The sequence below is a fragment of the Entelurus aequoreus genome, linkage group LG01 (assembly GCF_033978785.1).
Source record: "Entelurus aequoreus isolate RoL-2023_Sb linkage group LG01, RoL_Eaeq_v1.1, whole genome shotgun sequence".
NCBI classification, from domain to species: Eukaryota; Metazoa; Chordata; class Actinopteri; order Syngnathiformes; family Syngnathidae; genus Entelurus; species Entelurus aequoreus.
This window is the reverse complement of record NC_084731.1, coordinates 83,981,584-84,007,263: the sequence shown is the minus strand read 5'-3', so window position 1 is coordinate 84,007,263 and position 25,680 is coordinate 83,981,584.

The window sequence follows — 25,680 nt, the reverse complement described above, 5'->3', positions numbered from 1 at the left end:
TTGTGGCTTGTACAGCCCTTTGAGACACTTGTGATTTAGGGCTATATAAATAAACATTGATTGATTGACTGATTGAACATTCCTCTGCATCAAGGATCCTCAGGAAGTGATCCCAAGATCACCTCTCGAGGACCTCTCAACCGTTCACACTTAAAAAAGAAAAGGAAAGTCACAGAAGTTGATCAGATGCAAAACAATACAAACGTCTAAATTATTATTATTATTTTTTTTTTTAATGGCAAGTCATTATTAGCAGCTTAAGCTAGCTAGTAGCTGGCGATGTGTCACGGCACTAGAAGAGGAGTACCTTGGTGTTAGCTCTGACAATCATATTACAATAGCTTGGTTAATATGCAGCATGTAAATCAGCATTGTTGGAAGTTTTGGATGTGTTTTAGAAGGCTTTATAAGCCAAATACAGTAGTGGTCAACAGTTTACATACATTTGTAAAGAACATAATGTCATGGCTGTCTGAGTTTCCAATAATTTCTACAACTCTTATTTTTTTGTGATAGAGGGATTGGAGCACATTTTTTTGTTTCATTTGACATCACATGGACAAAGATAAGACCTTCTGGAGGAAAGTTCTGTGGTCAAATGAATCAAAAATTTAGCTGTTTGGCCACAATACCCAGCAATATGTTTGGAGGAGAAAAGGTGAGGCCTTTAATCCCAGGAACACCAAGCCTACCGTCAAGCATGGTGGTGATAGTATTATGGTCTGGGCCTGTTTTGCTGCAATGGAACTGGTGCTTTACAGAGAGTAAATGGGGACAATGAAAAAGGAGGATTACCTCCTAATTCTTCAGGACAACCAACAATCATCAGCCCGGAGGTTGGGTCTTGTGCGCAGTTTGGGTGTTCCAACAGGACAATGACCCCAAACACACGTCAAAAGTGGTAAAGGAATGGCTAAATCAGGCTAGAATTAAGGTTTTAGAATGGCTTTCTCAAAGTCCTGACTTAAATGTGTGGACAAATGCTGAAGAAACAAGTCCATGTCAGAAAACCAACAAATTTAGCTGAATTGCATCAATTTTGTCAAGAGGAGTGGTCAAAAATTCAACCAGAAGCTTGCCACAAGCTTGTGGATGGCTACCAAAAAGCGCCTTATTGCAGTGAAACTTGCCAAGGGACATGTAACCAAATATTAACATTGCTGTATGTATACTTTTGACCCAGCAGATTTGGTCACATTTTCAGTAGACCCATAATAAATTCATAAAAGAACCAAACTTCATGAATGTTTTTGTATGTGCTCCAATCACTCTATCATAAAAAAATAAGAGTTGTAGAACTTATTGGAAACTCAAGATAGCCGCGACATTATGTTCTTTACAAGTGTATGTAAACTTTTGACCACGACTGTAGATACATCCAAATTATCTGCATTGTTAGAAACCTTGTTACCAACAGCTTTTTACGATTAATAACGCACATAAAAAGGAAAGACGTGGTTTCTTGTGTCAAAAGGGATTATAAATGAAGGCAAAATTCCTTTAAAAAAACTGCATCTTGGTACACAATGAAACATCAGGTCGAAGAAAAGCCAAGCTGATGCAATACAAAAAAAAGTCATCGGTGCTAATGTGCATGCATTTATTCAACATTTGGATAAGCTGGGGGAAATTACGGCAGAAACACGGCAGCTTGTTTCGCAGGAGACCGTTTACTCAAAAGCACACAGGTGTAATACGAAACTGGAAGTCGATAAAGGAAATAAAAATGCATGCTGCCCTTCAACCAGGCAGTCGACTATTGATTGTTTTCATGCACATACAGGGGACTCCTGCTTCTAATAAATCACTGGAAGGAATCACTCATTATTATATATTATTAATTCCACTAGGAGGTTACGTAATTATTTCTGTTGGTTTGTCTGTTAGCTACTTACTGTATTTTCAGGACTATAAAGCACACCGGGATATAAGCCGCACCCACTAGATTTTAGAAGAAAAGTGCTGTAGGACTATGAGTCGCATATATATATATACGTTGCAAAATGAGCTAATTACACAAAACCATTCTGTAAATTGGCCCTAGTGTGTGAATGTGAGTGTGAATGTTGTCTGTCTATCTGTGTTGGCCCCTGCGATGAGGTGGCGACTTGTCTAGGGTGTACCCCGCCTTCTGCCCGATTGTAGCTGAGCTAGGCTCCAGCGCCCCCCGCGACCCCGAAGGGAATAAGCGGTAGAAAAAATGGATGGATGCATTCTGTAAATGTTTATTTACATACCTTAATTGTTTCCGAACGGTGCCTGTAACACGGCAGTAAAACGGCTGATCAAACAAAACAGAAGTCATCGTCATGAACCCACTAGCTGCGGAAGCTCGCTCTCCCGTCAGCCTAAACGACTCAATAACTCCACTGGTGACGTCTTGGTGAGTTTACTGAGGAATTTGTGAAACTAAAACAATACAAAAATAATTGCAACATAAGTTCATAATACTAACACAGACACTAGTAAATGTGCTAGCATATTAGCTAATGCTAATGATGCTAGCATCATTCCATTACGATAACACGTACACATATGCATTAAAACACTCCTACAGACATTTCTGTCAGGTTCAAACACTGATGACATCTATTAAACAAGACAAGAAGCAAAGAATTAAACAGAGACAGAATAACATTTGGCTCAATTGAGGAGAGAAATCTGGCTGTACTCTTGTACAGTCTCCCAGCACGCTCTGGCGAAAGATTGCTTTTTATTTGGACTTTCCCTGATTACATGGCAACAGCTGTTTCTAAGGGACGGGGGTCATAAACAACCATCGCCTTGGATTACAAACAGTTCAAAATGTTGGTTCAAAGAAAAGGTCGTAAAAGAGTTAAAAGAAGAGGTCGTAAAACAGTTAAAAAAAAAGGTCGTAAAACAGTTCAAAGAAGAGGTGGCTGGAACTTGGGCAGATCCTGCTTTCTCTCCGCTTTGTAGTTCTTGGGTCAAAACAAAATCTTTCTGTGGATTACAATACATGAAAGAAACAGAACACCTTCATGTTGCTTCCCATCCTACACAGTGAGTTTTTACAAGCCTTCTTCTTGGTAGGTTCAAAGACAGCTTTTGTCTTGTCGCCGGGAACTCCATGGCAACACAAAGTTGTGTGATAACTTCGATACAATTATTCTGACAATTTCACTTGGGACGGTTTGGTTAACATAAACAGGTTTAGTTACTGTAAAACTTACAAATGTGCTTGGAGTTATGAATGAAGAATCCATTCGAGTAGACGCTATGGACGGCTGGAAGAGTAAACGGCAATTGTACTTTCGGTTTTGAAGCACTAAATAGAAGGACACTGAAGCACCTGCAGTGAGCGAATTCATCCAAAAGATTTTCTCAGTGTATTTGCTTGTTTTTGTTCTTTTTAATTGTTTGTAATATGCTGTCAGCAAAAAAAATAAAAAATCCATAAATTAGCTGCAACGTCTTGTAAGTGAAAGAAATTTACGGTAGTTAGTAGGAGTGTGGGAAAAAATCGATTCAAATTCAAATCGCCATTCTCACGTACGATGCAGTATCGATTCTCATTTTTCAAAAATCAATTTTAATTTTTTTTTTTTTTTTTTTAATTAATCAATCCAACAAAACAATACACAGCAATACCATAACAATGCAATCCAATTCCAAAACCAAACCCGACCCAGCAACACTCAGAAAGCAATAAACAGAGCAATTGAGGACACACAAACACGACACAGAACAATCCAAAAGTAGTGAAACAAAAATGAATATTATCAACAACAGTATCAATATTAGTAACAATTTCAACATAGCAGTGATTAAAAATCCCTCATTGACATTATCATTAGACATTTGTAAAAAAACTACAAATAAAAATGAACAATAGTGTCACAGTGGCTTACACTTGCATCGCATCTCATAAGCTTGACAACACACTGTGTCCAATATTTTCACAAAGATAAAATAAGTCATATTTTTGGTTCATTTAATAGTTAAAACTAATTTAAATGATTGCAATCAGTTGATAAAAAATGGTCCTTTACAATTATAAAAGCTTTTTACAAAAATCTACTACTCTGCTTGCATGTCAGCAGACTGGGGTAGATCCTGCTGAAATCCTATGTATTGAATGAATAGAGAATCGTTTTGAATCGGGAAAATATCGTTTTTGAATCGAGAATCGGGTAATCGGGAAAATATCGTTTTTGAATCGAGAATCGGGTTGAATCGAAAAAAATCGATTTTTAATCGAATCGTGACCACAAGAATCGATATTGAATCGAATCGTGGGACACCCAAAGATTTGCAGCCCTAGTAGTTAGTGCATAAAATAACTCAAAGTTTCGTCTACATTTTCAGAAAACAACAGTCTAGATTTTGGGTGCGATCTGGCAAATTTTTACTATGTTACTTTATGTTTATGCTAGTGTGTGTGTGTGTATGCTAACGGCCCAGCAGAAACAATGACAGTGGATGGCTGATGAGAGGGTTCACCTCGTTTCTTTCGTTCTGCTATAGATAGCTCAAAAAGTTATCGGCAGATTTTTAAACAAAATTTTCAGAAAATGTCTTATTTTATTTTATTATTTTTTTTATTTATTTTATTTTATTTTATTTTTTTATTATTTTTTTTAATGTCCTGCCCAGCTTCTCGGGCAAATCATATAGCAGATGTAGATGCCCATATCGGCTGTTCAGATTTACTTTACAAAAGAGAAGTGTAGGATACTTCTCTTGTTGCCTTACTTGTATTTTGACTTTATTAAATGTATTTATATTATCATTTGGTGCAGCCGGGCCGGAGCAGGAGGGGATAGAAAGAGAGAAAAGGGAAGACAGAGGGGGGAATTGTGGGGACAAGAGGGGGATTAGACAGAGAGACAAAAACAACAACAGCAAACACAACAACAACAACAACAACAACAGAGCAACATCAGCAAATACGACATGTACAAATATGATGGTAAAAGTAATAGCAAATAAGCAGTTAGCGAAAATTAAAAAAAAAAAAAATTATAAATACAGAAATGACAATGAGCATTATTACACAGAAAATGTCTTAAATGGGATAAGGAATAACTTTGGGGCTGATCCGGGTATTTTTTACAATTATGTTATTTTACGTTTTTGTTATGGAGCACCAACTTTTCTCTGTATGCACTTTAGGCCTGAGGGCTCTGTCCCCACTGACATAGACGAAGAGAGTAGATAACTGACCAGAGGGTTCACTCTCTCTTTCATTCTGCTATAGATAGGTCAAAAAGTAATCGCCATATTTTCATTAAACCTTCATATGATAAGGAACAAGTCACTAGATTTTGTGGCTGATTTGGATTATTTTTACTCTGTTGCTTTAAAGGGAAACTGCCCTTTTTCTTTTTTTTTTTGCCTGTCGTTCACAATCCTTCTGAGAGACAAGAAAACAAAAGTAGTCTTTTTCACTTGCTAACATAACAATCGGCTCGTTTTAGGTGGCTAACAATCCCGCTAATGGGAGCAATCAATTATACCTCTAAATCACTTTAATAATCAATCAATCAATCAATCATCAATCAATGTTTATTTATATAGCCCTAAATCACAAGTGTCTCAAAGGGCTGCACAAGCCACAATGACATCCGCGGTACAGAGCCCACATAAGGGCAAGGAAAACTCACCCCAATGGGACGTCGATGTGAATGACTATGAGAAACCTTGGAGAGGACCGCATATGTGGGTAAACCCCCCACCCCCTCTAGGGGAGACCGAAAGCAATGGATGTCGAGTGGGTCTGACATAATATTGTGAAAGTACAGTCCATAGTGGATCTAACATATTAGTGAAAGTCCAGTCCATAGTGGATCTAACACAATAGTGAGAGTCCAGTCCATAGTGGGACCAGCAGGAAACCATCCCGAGCGGAGACGGGTCAGCAGCGCAGAGATGTCCCCAACCGATGCACAGGCGTGCGGTCCACCCCGGGTCCCGACTCTGGACAGCCAGCACTTCATCCATGGCCACCAATAACGCATTCAAAAACCTCTAACAATACTTCATTTACATTCTGTAACCTGTATGATAACCAAGCTGTAACAACATTGTTATTGTAAGAGCGAACACTGAGGAACTATTTTTCTAGCGTAGTAACACATCGCCGTGCTACGGTATTAGCCGTAAAAGCTAACTACGGAAAGACATAAGCTAGCTTTTACCTCAACACGAGACGCGTTTGAGTTTGTAGTGCACAACACTGCGATACGACACTAATGTGTACTGACTGAAAACATGAACAATCATATTACAGTATCTGTAAAGTATTAGCCTACATTTCATGTTTTGTTTCTACACAGCTGAGATAGCCAAACAGCGTACGCGATGTAGTTGTCATAACACGCATGCCGTGATCCGCGTACTATGATCGATATTAAAGTGACTCACTCGATGGACAGTTGTTTGTCTGATCCAGCTGTCCAGGGACGTTTCCTGTTGATTTTGGGTAAGCACGCCATTTATGTCAAAATAGCTTGGCTCCAAGTTCCATATTTATAGTGCTCGTTTCTATAAGCAGTAGTTCATCCTCTGTATATTCAGCTTAAAAAAAGATAAGGGTGATATCCTCTTTTGTCCAAAAAGTCGTCTTTGTTGTCTGTTACTAAGTCTGCCATGATTAGAAAAAACACTTGTGTTTGATTCCGGAAGTAGGAACACATATTTGTTGCCAGACGTGCGCTGCTATGGAAACAGAAATCAATGCGCGGGAGAAATTAGTCCCAGAAATGTTTAAAATTATAAAAATACGGTAAATATTGAACATATTATATATTGTTATGAAGGTGTCTGTTACTACATATATAGACTTGCAGTGTGTATATAAAACGTTGATGGAGGGTTTTGAAGTTGTTTTAGAGATTTTGAAGGCTACAACAGTGACTATCTCTTTATTTCAGTATTGCAGGCCAAACAAGTCATCTTCACAAATTCAATAGAAAGGAACATTGAGGCATCCGTATTATAAAAGGTGTTGACTCAGTGTTGTGGTGACTGCAGGCCTGTGCAAATAATTGCATAAAGACAAAAAAAAAAAAACACCAGTTTAGAAAGCTGATATGCCTTTTGACCTCTCTTGTATGATTGAACCCCATTTATTTTATTTGTTTGGTTCCATTTGACCTGAGTGGGTTGACATGAATTGGTTCACTTATCAATATGTATTCACATCGCTCTGTGTGCGTGCTCATAGCAGACCCTCAACCTTGACCCCTGTAGCATATGCATTGGAATGAACCTCTTCTCCCCCCCGCCCCCGACTGTAATTGGCCATCACACACACAAGAGTGCGATAAATATTGCAACCTGCCCAAGGGAATACAAGCGTACAGAGCAATACCCTCTTAGAGTCTTCCGAGCCCCCCCCTCATCTGTCTCCTGACATTTAGCGGTGTGCTAGCTGTGCACGCTTGTTTACAGGGTTGTTAACTGTTTCTCAGAGTCTTTGCACCCAGCAAATGTGGTGATTATAGTCCTCTGAGAGGCTCCTGCCAGCGCCACTATTATGGCAACACACAAGCTGCATTAAAACCTCGTAACTGCCTCTGCATGCAGGCTAAAACCCTTACTTGGAGGTTCTAGAGCACTTCCCATAAATAAATAAAATATATAGAAATTAATTACGATGGCATTTATTTGAAATGGCTTGGGAAACACTTTTAGCGTATTTGTGTATTTATAGTTATCTGCTCTGTGGCTCCTGGTGATCAATCATGTCCGTGCTTTGCAAGATTGCATAGCGTTCAAAGATTATACACTACACCAGTTTTAACACACTCAAAAAATAAAAGAATACAGTCGTGGTCAAAAGTTTACATACACTTGTAAAGAGCATAATGTCATGGCTGTCTTGAGTTTCCAATCATTTCTACAACTCTTATTTTTTTGTGATAGAGTGATTGGAGCACATACTTGTTGGTCACAAAAAACATTCACAAAGTTTGGTTCTTTTATGAATTTATTATGGGTCGACTGAAAATGTGACCAAATCTGCTGGGTCAAAAGTATACATACAGCAATGTTAATATTTGGTTACATGTCCCTTAGCAAGTTTCACTTCAATAAGGCGCTTTTGGTAGCCATCCACAAGCTTCTGGCAAAATTAGTGTATTTTGTTTCAGGGCTTTATCAATAAAGTTTGTATGGTATGGTATGGTATCTGACATCACATGGACAAAGATAAGACCTTCTGGAGGAAAGTTCTGTGGTCAGATGAAACAAAAATGGAGCTGTTTGGCCACAATACCCAGCAATATGTTTGGAGGAGAAAAGGTGAGGCCTTTAATCCCAGGAACACCATGCCTACCGTCAAGCATGGTGGTGTTAGTATTATGCTGTGGGCCTGTTTTGCTGCCAATGGAACTGGTGCTTTACAGAGAGCAAATGGGACAAAGAAAAAGGAGGATTACCTCCAAATTGTTCGGGACAACCTACAATCATCAGCCTGTCACGGCCCGGGCGCATTGGCATGCGCATTCTTCATTGAGCCCCTAGGAGCGCACCTCGGGACACGCCCACGGCCGCTCATCTCCTGCTTGCGTCACTCCGGCCGGCAGCAGCAGCTGCTTTCCATCAGCAATCATCACACCTGAAGCTGATGATCAGACCGCCTTACTTCCGTGTCCAAGCGGGATGTCGAGAATCCAAAAGGGGCAGCCAGAGAGCCAGAAGGCAACAACAGAGAACCACAGGAGCAGATGAGCTACACAGCTCTACATGTGGAACGAAGGAAGACTAGGTACTCCAACAGATGAATTACGTTCTGGCGCCGGATAGCAGGTTGAGCAGGCTTTTGAAGGCGGTCTGATCATCAGCTTCAGGTGTGCTGATTGCTGATGGTAAGCAGCTGCTGCTGCCGGCCGGAGTGACGCAAGCAGGAGATGAGCGGCCGTGGGCGTGTCCGGAGGCTTATTAGTGATTCCCAGAGCCCAAAAAAAGTCTGCGGGCTATAGAGCATTTTCTATTCGGGCTCCAGTACTGTGGAATGCCCTCCCGGTAACAGTTAGAAATGCTACCTCAGTAGAAGCATTTACGTCCCATCTTAAAACTCATTTGTATACTCTAGCCTTTAAATAGACCCCCTTTTAAGACCAGTTGATCTGCCGTTTCTTTTCTTTTCTCCTCAGCTCCCCTCTCCCTTGTGGAGGGGGAGTTGCACAGGTCCGGTGGCCATGGATGAAGTGCTGGCTGTCCAGAGTCGGGACCCGGGGTGGATCGCTAGCCTGTGCATCGGTTGGGGACATCTCTGCGCTGCTTACCCATTTCCGCTCGGGACGGTTTCCTGCTGGTCCCACTATGGACTGGACTTTCGCTGATACGTTGGATCCACTATGGACTGGACATTCACAATATTATGTCAGACCCACTCGACATCCATTGCTTTCGGTTTCCCCTAGAGGGGGTGTGGGGTTACCCACATATGTGGTCCTCTCCAATGTGTCTCATAGTCATTCACATCGACGTCCCACTGGGGTGAGTTTTTCCTTGCCCTTATGTGGGCTCTGTACCGAGGATGTCGTTTTGGCTTGTGCAGCCCTTTGAGACACTTGTGATTTAGGGCTATATAAATAAACATTGATTGATTGGTAAACATTGAAAGAAGAATGCGCATGCCAATGCACCTGGGCCGTGACACAGCCCCGAGGTTGGGTCTTTGGCGCAGTTGGGCGTTCCAACAGGACAATGACTCCAAACACATGTCAAAAGTGGTAAAGGAATGCCTAAATCAGGCTAGAATTAAGGTTTTAGAATGACCTTCCCAAAGCCTTGACCTAAACCCCATTGAGGATATGTGGACAATGCTGAAGAAACAAGTCCATGTCAAAAAACCTACAAATTTAGCTAAACTGCACCAATTTTGTCAAGAGGAGTGGTCAAAAATTCAACCAGAAGCTTGCCAGAAGCTTGTGGATGGCTACCAAAAGCGCCTTATTGCAGTGAAACTTGCCAAGGGACATGTAACCAAATATTAACATTGCTGTATGTATACTTTTGACCCAGCAGATTTGGTCACATTTTCAGTAGACCCATAATAAATTCATAAAAGAACCAAACTTCATGAATGTTTTTTGTGACCAACAAGTATGTGCTCCAATCACTCTATCACAAAAAAATAAGAGTTGTAGAAATGATTGGAAACTCAAGACAGCCATTATGTTATGTTATGTTCTTTACAAACTTTTGACCATGACTGTACATAAGAAAACAACCATTTTCAAATAATTACTGCATTGTCGCAGCTTTCTATTGGCCCCGTGGATATTTATGGGCCACAATAACCAGACTGTTTGGAGGACCAAAGGTGAGGCATTGATGCACAGCAGCTGTTAAACATGGTGTTTTACAGCGTCGGGCTCTGGGCTGTTTTCAAGCCAGTGGCATTGCTGCATCGCATGATTGAATAATGATACCGGAAGGACTACTCCAGAATTCCTCTGCACAACCTCAAACCACCATTTTTTTTAAAAGAAAAGAAAACAGTTACATTTGTCTTTGCCTCTAACCTACCCTCTTGAAGAGCAGTCGGTCAGTGTAGCACCCACCTCTACGAGGTGTCAAAGTATTGTTCACTGAGGGCCACATCGCAGTTATGTTTGGCCCCAGAGGGCCGTTTCTAACATCGAAGACTATTATTACACAATTTAATTATTAGTAGATTTTTAAAATACTAAAATGTACAAAAAATATGGTAAGTTGCAATAACTTCACCGCAAAATGTTGTGTATAATACTTTCAATTGAAAAACAGTACTGCTGTTTTTATGGTAAAAAAACAAATGCAGCTCAGTTGCCAGAATTTTACTGTAAAATGTACATTTGTTTTTTTACTGTAAATAAAACATGCAATTTTACAGTAAAATGTTGGCACCTGAGCTGCCAGTTTGTTTGGATGTTTTTTGTTTTTTTTACTGCAAATCAACAACTGTAGATTTTTCGGTGTACTACTGTAAATGACAAAACGGCACCACAGTTTATTACAGTAAAAAAAATACTGTTTTTTTTTTTTTCATTTAGAGAAAAATGCTGTAAAAACCACAGTGAATTTCACAATTGTACCATGAAATCTATTGCTACTTTTACATTGCACAATTTGATGGATAGATTGCTTGGAAATTATTATTATTAGTATTTATTTCTATTTAAAAAATGGTTTGATAATATATTTTTGCATAATTAGACAATATTTTTATATTTGCAATTACATGAGTACATATATTTTTCTCCCAAAATAGAAAAAAAATAATACATTTAGTAAGAAAATGTACTGTACTTTATTGATATGTATTATTTCCAGGCTTTCGAGGGAAAAATAAAATGAAGTGACGGGCCACATCTGGCCCCCAGCACCTGTGCTCTACAGGGAAAGTGCTCTACAGGGAATGTGGGTGACGGTCTTGCCCAAAGACACAACAGTATTGACTGGGATAAAGGAAGTCATAGTTTACAAACAATAATTCTCTAGACACGAGAGGACTTTATGGCCAAAAAACGAGTTATTATTTAAAAGTGTGTTTTTTACCCCTTTGTTTAGTTGTTTTGTACTATTGACAAACTTGGGGCGGAAAGTTAAGTGGCCGTCCAGAAACTTGTGGGTTCTTGGTAAAAATTCAGCTTCCGCCGTCCCAGTCACTGCCGTTGTGTCCTTAGGCAAGACACTCCGCCCACCTTGCTACCATTGCCACTGACACTGGTGGTATGAATGTTTGGTGGTGGTCGGTTGGTGCAAATTGACAGCCATGTTTTCGTCAGTCTACACCAGAGCAGATGTGGCTACAAATGTAACCACTCATACCACCATCAGGGTGTAGTAAATGAACATTGTGAGGCACTGTGTGTCTATAAAAGTGCTATATAAATCTGATACATTATTATTGTTGTTATTAATAAAATATTGTGTTGAAATTGTTACGCTTTCAATAACGCTTACTATCCATTCATCTTCAGTTTATCCAAGGTCAGGTCGCAGGGACAACAGCCTAAGCAGAGAAGCCCAGACTTCCCTCTTCCCAGCCACTACGTCCAGCTCCTCCCGGGGAATCCCGAGGTGTTCCCTGGCTTGTACCCGTGACCTTGTCTTTTTGGTCATAACCAAAAGCTCATGACCATGGGTAGGGATAGTAAATCGGCTGGTAAATTGAGAGCATTGCCTTCTGGATCAGCTCCTTCTTCACCATTATGGACTGATACACGGTCAACATCACTGCAGACCACCATTATGGACTGATACACGGTCAACATCACTGCAGACCACCATTATGGACTGATACACGGTCAACATCACTGCAGACCACCATTCTGCCTGTCGATCTCATAAACCACACTTCCCTCACTCGTGAACAAGAATCCAAGATACTTGAAATGGTTCACTTGGGGCAAGATCTCCTCCACAACCCGGAGATAGAACTCCACCCAGTTCTGGGCAAGAACCATGGACTCAGACTTGGAGGTGCTGATTCCCATCCCAATCGCTTCACACTCAGCTGCGAAACGATCCAGTGAGAGCTGGAAATCCTGGCCAGATAAAGCAAATTGTAAATTGATCTTTGAGTGCAACAAGAAAAGCCCAATGTGTTTAATGCCTTTTAATTTCTGTTTTAATTTATCTCTGTTGGCCCTGCGATAGATAGCTGGAATAGGCTCCAGCACACCCCGCCACCCCAAGAAGGACAAGCGGTAGAAATGGATGGATGGAACCTTTTTAAATCGTTATTTGAGTGCAATAGGAAACTTATGTTTAATGTATTGTAAGACTTTCTGTTAAAATAAAGCCCATATTAACATTTGTTGTAGTTCCCTTTATTTTGAAAAGTATCGATATACATTTTGGTACCGGTACCAAATTGGTATCGGGACAACCATAATTTAAATATTCCGTTTCCACTGTGACTGCAGTTAAACAGTATCCTCGAACGTGCAAGTGTAATTAAAAAAAATAATAAAATAAATACAAATGCATCTGTGGAAGGGGGCGTGGCCTGCGGGCCTGCAGCGAAGCGGGGTGTGCCAGGACCGGCTTCGAGATCAGCAACAGGTGCGTAGATGGCCCACCAGGGCCTGGTTATCTAATCACCTGTCGCTCTGTTAAAAAGCAGCAGCCGGGAGGAGAGAGTGGTGGGAGTCGGAGCTGGAGTAAGAGCGAGAGCGAGCCTGAGACGGACACAAAAGCATTTGCTGGAAAGCAAGAGACAGACTCTATTGAAAAATAAAACTGTATTGTGAACCTGAACCGGGCTGTCATGTCAGTGCTTGGTGGTCCGAAGAACCCCCTGGAGGGCAACTTCCACAGCATCATTTATAGAAATTAATTCTGGTGATAAGCTAATTCCTATTGGTTAACTGACGGTGACAATGAGAACACAGAAACAAACTGACATAGTTGGCTAAGATAGTTCAGGTCGAAGTTCACAATTAACACTTCTGTTCTATAATTAATTATTCTTGTTTTGGTAGATTTTTTTAACGCAGAATAACTCAACTAATTGAAAATCTAAGCTTGTATTTCTGAAAACCTTTACTTTTTAACTTTGGTTGTCCAATTTGAGCGACACATTTAGCCTCCCATTACAGTTTTAGCGTACTTTTTTTTTACCCCAAGATGGCCCCGCTGTAGTGGCTGCTGGTGGCAGGAGCTCTGTGCTCTTGTGTCATCCTTTTGTGTTCCTGATGTTTCCCTCTTGTGGGTTTGTATGCCTTTTGGTTCGGGACCCTTTGGGACTGTGCGACACTTTCGTGACTTCTACAGTGCTTTTTTGTGAACTTCTGGATCTGCCTCCCGGGAGCCTTTTGGCCATGGAGACCTGCTGTTGGGTCTCTGGCACACCAGAGTCCGTTTGGAGAGACTGGAGGAGATATGGATGAAGAGACAGGGCTGCGGAGCTGGCGCTGAGTGCCGGGACGGACAAGCTTCACAGTGTCTTGGCTGAATGAGCAGGTATCGGACACCTCGGTCTCCTTAGACGTATCCTCGCTCGTCCATGCGGACTCTCTTGGTTGCTTTGGTGGGTCTGCTCCTGTCTCTGGCCATGCTCCCCCCATCCCAGCAGACAATGGTGTGGTACACCGCAGAGGCCAGCACAGTGTGTGTTTTTTTTAAAGTTGTTGTTTTTATTTTACTTTTTAGTGTTGTGTACTAGGCAAAGGGAAGAAGGCGACACCAAGGCAGAACTGCGTTTTCGAAGGTTTATTTAAACCTTTGATGAATGTGTGGGATGTGTATGCTACCACTAGTGAGTGAATGCAGACTATGTGGGGAATTAACAATGTGGAATTTACCAGAGGGTGTTGTCGGTGCGTGTTGGATGTATCTTTCGTCGAATCCAAAGGGGAAGGCGAAGGGGTAGTCAGGAGGGAGGCAAGCAGTCGAGGGCTGGAGAGAGGCAACGATGTCCGGGTTCAAACAGTGGTCAAGGATCAGGGAAGGCAAACAACAATCCGGGAGGAGGTCGTGAGGCAAGACCCGATCACGGAAGACACTGTGGAAGACACAAAGGACATCAAGACAGGAACGAGGAAGAGCACAAAGAAGGCGAGCAAGGAACATGGGAGAGGTGCCAGACGTGATGCTTACTCAGGTGAGATTGGCTACATTCTGGCCAAAGTCTCCTGGCTTTGCTGTCTCTTTATGCCGCTCCCTCTGGTCAGGCCCAGGTGCGCAGATTGGTGATTGCCTGCAGCCTTGTCGCTGCGTGGGCGTGCTGCGCCCAGCGCGAGCGAGGGGCGTGTCCGAGTGAGCAGCCAGAGGAGGAATTGTGACACTCAGAATCATGAGAGACACAGGTTCGAATCCGCGCCGTGACATTTAGCTGTGTGTCGAAGTGGCTGGTTGCATCAGCTCTGCTCTTTTAATGTCTTTAATGTCCTTTGTGTTATTTGATGTTTCCTTCTTACACACATGTTTATGTGTGCTATGGCTTTGAGGTTTTTTTTATTCCTTGGCCTCAGTCTGGACCCTCTCTCCAGGGGCCCAGGCTAAGACTGAATATGTTTTTTTCTCACCAATTTCTTCCCCTCCACAGCGTTTACCTGTTTCTAAACTTTTTTGTAAGGGCCGCCGGAAGTTGGAAGATGTTTCTCTCTTTCACACATGCTTATGTGTGCAATGGCTATGAGTTTTTTTCTTCTTGTTATGTCTCCCTGTAATGTTTGTCTGCTCTTAAATGGGATTGTACTGAAATTTCCTCTCGGGGATTATTATAGTATTTCTGATTCTGATTCTGAAATACCATGATAAAAGCGCTACATTCCTTAATTTCATTGTATTTCCTCTTTCATTCAAAACAATAGCATACTGGTACCACAAGCCAAACAAATCAGCACATTACAATCTGATTTACAGGATTGCTGAGGTGAGTAACAGCAATAGTCTCAAATGGTGTATTAAAAGGTATTACTAGCACACAGTTAAAAAGACACAGAATACTTTGATGTCATCTCTGTCAATAGGGCCCTTGCGTCTGAAACATGCAGGTTTTTCTTCATAAAGCGTCTTATATTATCCTTAAAAGGCAAAGCGCGCAGTTATAGAACATGATTTATTGTGTGCTGCACAATTACGCCTCACTTATTCATAGTGAACCACAGCTACTGTAACTGAATTCATTTATTTCCATCAACCTTGCTGCTGTTTGACAGTTATAGATGCATTTAATTAATGAGTGAAGGATTTCTTGGCTCCCTTCATTCCAGAGCCTATTTGAGATTGGAAAGGGAAAAAAAAATGTAAAAAAATGGGTGGGTGGGTGGGTAATGCCATTTTTGGTCTCACTGATTATAGCAACATGAAAAAAAAATCCTGCTCTCAAGCATCTACATGAAATAAATATATTTGGTCAGCCGTGCAGGATGAAGTTGTGTCTCTCTCTTGGCTGCATCCTCCAGACAGATGTTGCTTCATTTCCACACTGGCCAACTATTCACCCGGTTTGAAATGGCCACTTATCTCTGATTTGAATAAAAACAATTATAACATAATTGGGCATCATAAATTACTTCCCCCCCCCCCCCCCCCCCTTGTTCAGCACAAGCAATGGTTGATTCATCGACACCCTTGTGTGTCCATTTACGGGCTTTTCACAGTTGTCCGCGAATCCACCGTGATTATAGTGGATTCGCAGTGGGTGGGCCTATTGTAGACGCTGCACACACTGACTTAGTCGGTGGTTGTTCCAAAACCCCACAGTTACACTGAATAGATCTAAGACTTTTAATCAATGAACTTATAAAGTGGGAGGTTAGTTTGCTGAGGGAAAAACTCCTTCCACTAACACCTTTCTAAGAACGAGAACTAACATGAGTCCCGTTGCCATTATCTGTGCAAAACATGGTGAAGCAGTTCATTAAAGGTGGAGGAGGACCAACTTTGGGGAAACACAATTCTCGCCGCGATTGTTGCTGTAAATATCGTTTTGTCTCAGTTTGTTGATTCAGCTAAAACCGGCTCTTTAGCGCCTCCCTGGACCTCTTTCAGAGATGTGTAAGAATGGAAAAAAAATGTTGTTTTAATATATTTTCTGTAGGAGGGGAAACATGACACAAACCTTCCTAATTGTTATAAATCCCACTGTTTATGTTAGACATGCTTCACTGATGAGAGTTTTTGGCAAGCGCCGTTTTGTCCTACTAATTTCAGCGATCCTTGAACTCATCGTAGTTTGTTTACATGCAAAACTTTCTCCGATGCTGCCACAGAAAGACGCATGTTATGCCGCTCCTTCTTTGTCTCATTTTGTCCACCAAACGTTTTATACTGTGCGTGAATGCACAAAGGTGAGCTTTGTTGATTTTATTGATTTGCTGGAGTGCTTATCAGGCATATTTGGTCAATCCATGACTGCCAGCTAATCAATGCTAATATGCTATTTAGGCTAGCTGTATGTACAGTATGTACATATTGCCTCATTATGCCTCGTTTATAGGTATATTTGAGCTCATTTAATTTCCTTTACTCATGTCTGTGTGTATTTCATTTATATTTGCATGTCTCATGGCACATTATCTGTATGTAATATTGGCTGCATGTCTGATAGTTGTTTGTGTGCAATGTTGTTCCAGACCACAGCAAACACTACCCAGCTGGCAAAGATTGTAATAAATCCATTAGAACACCCACATCTATTCTGAGCCAGTAATTTCCGGAAGTTATCTCATCCTGTGAGAAGCCTCCGTTTTACTAATGATTTGCAATGTTGCAAAAATGTGTAGAATACAAATTAAAATGCAGCATCTCTGTCAACGAACATTTGCGTCAGCCTGCGACGACACACAGTCATTTTGATAGTAGGCTAATATAGCTAATATAGACACTTACATCATGTGTCGCCTTCATTGTAACACTTATATAAGGCTTTGAATTTTTTGCGGCCCTAGATAGATTTAATTTCTTGTATTTTTGGTCCAATATGGCTCTTTCAACATTTTGGGTTGCCGACCCCTGAGCTAAGCATAGTTGTATTTTCGAGTGTAGTGTCTGAAGGGATAAGTACCTTTTCACATTTCAATCAATACAGTACAATTTCCCCATACCTAGGATTCGATACCAGTACCAATGTTCGGTACTTTTGTGTGTGTTCATGTGGTATTAAATGTTAATTGCTTAATTATAAAATATATTTTTTTGTTTAACATTTAACAGATCTGAGCCTTCATGTAACAAGCTTGCTTACGCACAAACACCTGGCGTACACCCTTTTTGACGGCATAAATGAGATGCATCAAGACTGACAACTTACACGGCTGGTACCGATAAGCGTATCGATGAATACCAGTATCGATAAGGAATATTTATAGTGGTATCGTAATGATAAAATCCTAAGGATATACAGTACAGGCCAAAAGTTTGGACACACCTTCTCATTCAATGCGTTTTTTTATATTCATGACTATTTATATTGTAGATTGTCACTGAAGGCATCAAAACTATGAATGAACACATGCGGAGTTATGTACTTAACAAAAAAAGGTGAAATAACTCAAACATGTTTTGTATTCTAGTTTCTTCAAAATAGCCACCCTTTGCTCTGATTACTTTTTCGCACACTCTTGGCATTCTCTCGATGAGCTTCAAGATGTAGTCACCTGAAACGGTTTTCACTTCACAGGTGTCAAAAGTTTTGATGCCTTCAGTGACAATCTACATGGTAAATAGTCTTGAAAATAAAGAAAACGCATTGAAATGAGAAGGTGTGTCCAAACTTTTGGCTTGTACTGTACATCCCTAGCAGAAACAAATGAAAAGTAACACAAATGATTGGAAAACATATTGGAATAGTCTCCAGATCAGTGCGGAACAAGGGATGCTTCGTTGGTGGTTTATATTTGAAGATTGCTAATTCATGTTTTAGCCTCAGACAGATCATCCAATCATCATGCAGAAACCCATCGTCAGGACCATCCCACTGCCCTGTAGATAGGGATGATGTTTGATAAGAAATTATCGAGTTCGAGCCTATTATCGAATCCTCTTATCGAACCTCTTATCGAGTCCGGATAAGTTGTTGTATATGGACAAAAACACAATATTTGGTTTAACAAATCACTTCACATTCTCTACTGCTCGCTACTATAGTATTACCATATCTGAGTTATTGTGCAGAAATGTGGGGAAATAACTACAAATGTGCGCTACATTCGTTAACCGGGTTACAAAAGAATTAATTAGACTGATACATCATGTTGGATATAGAGAACATACAAACACTTTATTTATTGAGTCAAAAATATTAAAGTTCGATGATTTGGTAAAATTGCAAACAGCTAAAATGATGTGGAATTAAATGATGGAATGGATTAAGTAAATAAGTTAAACATTGTACGGATATGATCCAGTTTAAGAGGATGTTCAAAATAATAGTGCTTACAAAGTACAAAGAAGAAGAATTATGAGAAATACTTTCAACCTTATTGAAAATAAGATATTCTTCATCTCAGTATATTAATAATGACTGAATTAATTACATATTACAAAACTGTTGTATATACTAATTCACAGATATTTTATTATAAAAAGGTCAGTAAATGATATATATATTTGTATGAAGTGGGAAAGGGGTAGGATTAAATAAGCTTTACTTCTTCCTACTCCTGTAAAGTGAAATGATATGAAACTGTGATGTGATGTGGTCGGATCATATTTTGTTTAGTTATGTTCTGTTAGTTTTGGACTTCCTTAGTTGTTTTGTGCACTTCGGGGGTTTGTTTTAGTCACCATGGTTACTTATGATATTCACCTGCGTTGTACGTGCACCTGTTGATCATCAGAGACTCTATTTAAGACTGCCTTTTCCGGTCACTCGTCGTGGCTTCATTGTTTGCATTTGCAACAGTTAAAACATTTTTTTGGGTTTTCGAGCTCATGATTCCTGTGCTAAAGTTACCTTAGCTCAGGGGTGTCAAACGTACGGCCCGAGGGCCGGATCAGGCCCGCGGACAATTTTATCCGGCCCGCGGGATGAGTTTGCCAAGTATGAAAATGTACCTGAAATTTTTGAATGAAAGAAACTGCTGTTCTAAATGTGTCCACTGGATGTCACAATAGCAATTATTTGTATTAAAGTTAAAGTACCAATGATTGTCACACACACACTAGGTGTGGTGAAATTCGTCCTCTGCTTTTGACCCATCCCCTTGTTCACTTCCTGGGAGGTGAGGGGAGCAGTGAGCAGCAGCGGTGGCCGCGCTCAGGAATCATTTTTGGTGATTTAACCCCCAATTCCAACCTTTGATGCTGAGTGCCAAGCAGGGAGGTAATGGGTCCCATTTTTATAGTCTTTGGTACGACTCGGCCGGGGTTTGAACTCACGACCTACCGATCTCAGGGCGGACACTCTAACCACAAGGCCACTGAACATGTGTAATAGTGCCTATTATTCGGGCACTATTGACAAGTGATGCACCGAAAATTTGGTCTTCTTAATTAGAAACCGAAACCGGATGTTGTGATAAAATATTGTTTCTTTGGCCTACCACTAGGTCAGGAGTGTCAAACGTACGGTATTTTAATACACACACACCGAGCACCCACTGGCAGAAATGTAGATCGGCACCTATGACAGTATCAGTCAAGGAAAATGATCAAACTACATAAATAACATACTGTAATTTGATTTTGATAGCATTTTTTTATCTTGATAGATTGGACATTAACACCAGTGAGTTGACTGATGAACATTATTACATAATTTATTCAGAAAATATAAATAACAACAAATAAAGTATCTATACTATTAACGGCAACAGGTAATTGTAAAAAAAAACAAAAAAAACAGGATTTGGACAATTTCAGAATGTTCTTGTTCTATTTTTAAACAAAGAAAACAATCTGAAGTTGTCTTTATTTTTAAGTTATCGTGCCGTGATTTTACCAGTCCGGCCCACTTGGGAGTTGATTTTTCTCCATGTGGCCCCCGATCTAAAATGAGTTTGACACCCCTGCCTTAGCTTCTAGTATTCCTGTGCTAAGTACGTTTTTGCTTTCCTTTTGTTTCGTTCCTGTCTGTTGTAATGTGTATGATTTATGAGAAATAAATCATACTACTACCTGCACGCTTTCGTCCGGAGCCGTCAGTTTTGCGTCCCGGGAACGAACCGCAGCAAGCTGCACCCCACCGTGACAGATGACTGAGCTACGTGACGTCATTTCTTGTGATGTCACACGGGGCATTCCTTGTCGGGACGGGATTCGTTCCAAGTGATTCGAATAAAGAACCAACTCTTTTTCTTTAACTATAGTGGTCTCGATAACGGGTACCGGTTCTCAAAAAGGGATTCGAGTCCGAGGACTCGGTTTTTTTCTTATCGAACAACCGGGAAAACCGGTTTCAAGCATCATCCCTACCTGTAGACCCCCGGAGAAGCTCAGCTTTCCTTAGAAGTAACAATTGTTTTGTAAGGTCTTACTTTCTCGCTGAAAGCTTCCATGCACTAAAGCTATAGCTTCAATGCGGATTTACAGGCAGCGTCCGTGCTGCTGAAAATGTAAGAGAGTCAAACAGCGAACTCCTTCAACATCAACAACATGCTGACAAAATTAACCATATTCTAGCGGTTAATTTAAAGGGGACGTTCAGCTTCCCGTGTGTGTAGTCAATGAGCAATCGCCACTGGTCTAAATGTTCTTGAGCACGACTTGATTTGAACGGAGCCCATAGTCCTTTTACTAAGTTTGATCCCATGAAGTGCTCTGGAAGTGCATCCAGATGGTGTCATTGTACAACACGTCAGATACTGGCAGTACATGAATATGCATTGTAGCAAATGTGATGTAACCACCACAAAGGTTCCATATTGGCGCTTGTACTGCAGCTGATGAGAGCGAATTGAAAAACTATGCTGTAAAATGTATTTTTTGTCCCTTTGTTGGCAGCTATTCCTTCTTTGTTGGTGGCGGCTATTTCTTCTTTATTGGTGGTGGCTATTTGTTCTTCATTGGCGGCGGCTATTTATTTGCTTTTTGGCGCATTGAAACGAGGCACTCCAATGAATAAGCTTCAATGATTCAGTCAGAATAAGAATGTTAGGCCATGTCTACATTAAGCCGGTAAAACCCCTTAAACCAGATGTGTCCAAAGTGCGGCCCGGGGGCCATTTGCGGCCCGCAGCTACTTGTTTACCGGCCCGCCACACATTCTGGAAATGCTATTGCAAAAAAAAAAAATGAACATTAAAAAAAGTGGAATGAGGTGAAATCTAACGAGAAAAAGCTGCAATGTTGACACAAAGCTGCCATGCAGGCTGTTTTTTTTTCCCTTTTGTCTTTCTTTCTTTTTCTTTTTTTGCCACTGCTCAAAAAAAAAAAAAAAAGACAAAAAATCCATGGTATAATTTATTATTTTCAAAGCTCCAATTAGTTCAAATATTTCACTTTAAAATGTTTTATGTGGTAAATATTGCATAAATTGTGTAGTTGCCATATAAAAATAAAATTTTCTTTGACAAAAGAGCATAAAACAAACAAAATAATAGTTATAACGTAAAATCGACAGATATAACTAAAGTTGATCTCGTAACTTAAAGGCCTACTGAAATTTTTTTTTTTTTTTTTAAACGGGAATAGCAGATCCATTCTATGTGTCATACTTGATCATTTCGCGATATTGCCATATTTTTGCTGAAAGGATTTAGTAGAGAAAATCGACGATAAAGTTCGCAACTTTTGCTCGCTGATGAAAAAAAAGCCTTGCCTGTACCAGAAGTAGCGTGACGTCACAGGAGCTAGTATTCCTCACAATTCCCCGTTGTTTACAATGGAGCGAGAGATTCGGAGCGACAAAGCGAAGATTACCCCATTAATTTGAGCGAGGATGAAAGATTCGTAGATGAGGAACGTTACATTGAAGGACTAGAGAGGCAGTGATGGACGTATCTTTTTTCGCTCTGACCGTAACTTAGGTACAAGCTGGCTCATTGGATTCTACACTCTCTCCTTTTTCTGGTTCACGGATTTGTATTTTAAACCACCTCAGATACTATATCCTCTTGAAAATGAGAGTCGAGCACGCGAAATGGACATTTAAAGTGACTTTTATCTCCACGACAATACATCGGTGACACACTTAGCTACTGATTGATTGATTGATTGATTGATTGATTGATTGAGATTTTTATTAGTAGGTTGCACAGTGAAGTACATATTCCGTACAATTGACCACTAAATGGTAACACCCGAATAAGTTTTTCAACTTGTTTAAGTCGGGGTCCACTTAAATTGATTCATGATACAGATATATACTATCATATATACTATCATCATAATACAGTCATCACACAAGATAATCACATTGAATTATTTACATTATTTACAATCAGGAGTGTGGAGGGGGGGTGGGGTGGGGGGGGGGGGGGTATGGACATCAAGTAGTGGACATAGAGAGAGAGAGAGAGAGAGAGAGAGAGAGAGAGAGAGATCAGAAGGCATAAGAAAAAGAATCTGCATTTGATTGTTTACATTTGATTATTAGCAATCCGGGGAGGGTGTTAGTTTAGGGTTGTAGCTGCCTGGAGGTGAACTTTTATAGCGGTTTTGAAGGAGGATAGAGATGCCCTTTCTTTTATACCTGTTGGGAGCGCATTCCACATTGATGTGGCATAGAAAGAGAATGAGTTAAGACCTTTGTTAGTTCGGAATCTGGGTTTAACGTGGTTAGTGGAGCACCCCCTGGTGTTGTGGTTATGGCGGTCATTTACGTTAAGGAAGTAGTTTGACATGTACTTCGGTATCAGGGAGGTGTAGCGGATTTTATAGACTAGGCTCAGTGCAAGTTGTTTAACTCTGTCCTCCACCTTGAGCCAGCCCACTTTAGAGAAGTGGGTAGGAGTGAGGTGGGATCTGGGGTGGAGGTCTAGAAGTAACCTGACTAGCTTGTTCTGAGATGTTTGGAGTTTAGATTTGAGGGTTTTGGAGGTGCTAGGGTACCAGGAGGTGCATGCGTAATCGAAAAAGGGTTGAACGAGAGTTCCCGCCAGAATCCTCATGGTGCTTTTGTTGACCAGAGAGGAAATTCTGTAGAGAAATCTCGTTCGTTGGTTAACCTTTTTGATTACCTTGGTTGCCATTTTATCACAGGAAAGGTTAGCCTCTAGAATGGAACCTAGGTAGGTGACCTCATCTTTCCTGGTGATGACACTGTCACCTACTTTTATGGTGAAGTGATTGACTCTCTTAAGTTTGATGTGGGACCCAAACAGGATGGATTCTGTTTTACCCAAGTGGATGGATAGCTTGTTGTCAGCGAGCCAGGTGCAAATTCTACAGAGCTCAGCACTGAGGATTTTCTCCACCTGTGACTCCACCTGTGATGCTATCACGCTACTGAGCTAGCGTGATAGCATCGTTCTCAAATGAAGATATAAACAAAATAAATAAACCCCTGACTGGAAGGATAGACAGAAGATCAACAATACTATTAAACCATGTACATGTAACTACACGGTTAAAAAATCTCAGCCTGGTAAGGCTTAACAATGCTGTTGCTAACGACGCTAAGGCTAATTTAGCAACTTAGCAACCGGACCTCACAGAACTATGATAAAAACATTAGCGCTCCACCTACGCCAGCCAGCCCTCATCTTCCTATCAACAGCCGTGCTCGCCTGCGTTCCAGCGATCGACGGCGCGACGAAGGACTTCATCCGTGGGTTTGGCGGCAAGCATCGGCTAGGCGTAGTAAGTAGTCCTTGTTGTGTTGCTGTAAGTATTGTACTTAGCCGCTAATACACCGATCGATCCCACCTACAACGTTCTTCTTTGCAGCCTCCATTGTTCATTAAACAAATTGCAAAAGATTCACCAACACAGATGTCCAGAATACTGTGGAATTTTGTCGAAGAAAACAAGAGGTTTTTGTATCGGGTGATGGGGTCCAACCAGTTCCGTGGATTTTGTGACGTCACGCGCATAAATCAATTAAGTAAGACTATGTATTATGTGAAGGGGGCAGGAAAATATAAGATTTTTCTTCATCCTGCTCCTTCTCAGGCATTGGTGTGTAACGGTGTAACTGAATAATTGTGTTATAATTGTCTATCAAAGATGCACATCAATGAAGGAGATAAATAAAAATGAAATGAAATGAAATATCCAAAGGAGTTTTTTAACCGGAAGTGTGGCGGGAATTTTAAAATTGCACTTTATAAGTTAACCCGGCCGTATTGGCATGTGTTTCAATGTTAAGATTTCATCATTGATATATAAACTATCAGACTTTGTGGTCGGTAGTAGTGGGTTTCAGTAGGCCTTTAAGTGTTGAAAGTAAAAAAAAATAATACAAAAAAAAATTTATCACTTTATGAGTGGGGCACCTTTTGGATCTCAAATATATTTTCACTGATTACTCAAAAATATTAAAGAATTAAAATCAATGGTGTCCTGCATTATTGATCTTTTAGGGCTCTAATGACTAAATACTGCATATTTCAGTTTTACTATAAAAAACAAAGTTGTTTTTGACAGAAAAGCCATAAAACTTTTTTTTTTTTTTTCAAGTTGATATAGAGATTTACTGTAAGCGTTAAATACAAAATAATAATACAAATTAGACTTATTTTTAACATTTTAATAACTGAGACCCTTTATGGTCCCCGGGACCCCTAAAGTAAAGGTAAAATACATTTTTAAAAATCCATATATTTTGTTATGGTTTGAAAATGAAAAATATCAAAATGGCCCCCACTTGCTTTAATTTTTCTGTGTGCGGCCCTCAGTGGAAAAAGTTTGGACACCCCTGCCTTAAACGAATCATTATTTAGCCTAAGCCCCGTTTCAGCCACACTAAACTATCGTTTAAGATTCCCCTCCATGGACAATTTTTTACACGGGTAAGTGCGCCGTGTATTTCTTGAATCTTCGGCTCTTTGCTCTGTATGGACTCATTGATCGTTTACAAACTGAGTTCGGAGAGGAAGTCAAGTCAGAAAGGCCGCACCCCACACAGGAAGTGACGTCAGAAAGAACGTGCCACAGCCAACTTCATAACAACTGGAGCTAACCACTGGAAAGATGGAGGCGAGTCATCCAGACATGCACGTGTTTCTCCTTCTTCTACATGTACAGACGCTTGTGGAAATCACACATGAATACCTTAAGAGAAGGCGATTGCAGCTATTTTGGATACTACACTTTTCAGACGGCAAGAGAATTTTCGAATGTCCAGGTCAGCTGTGATTCTGCTTACCGAAAAACTTTGTCCATTTG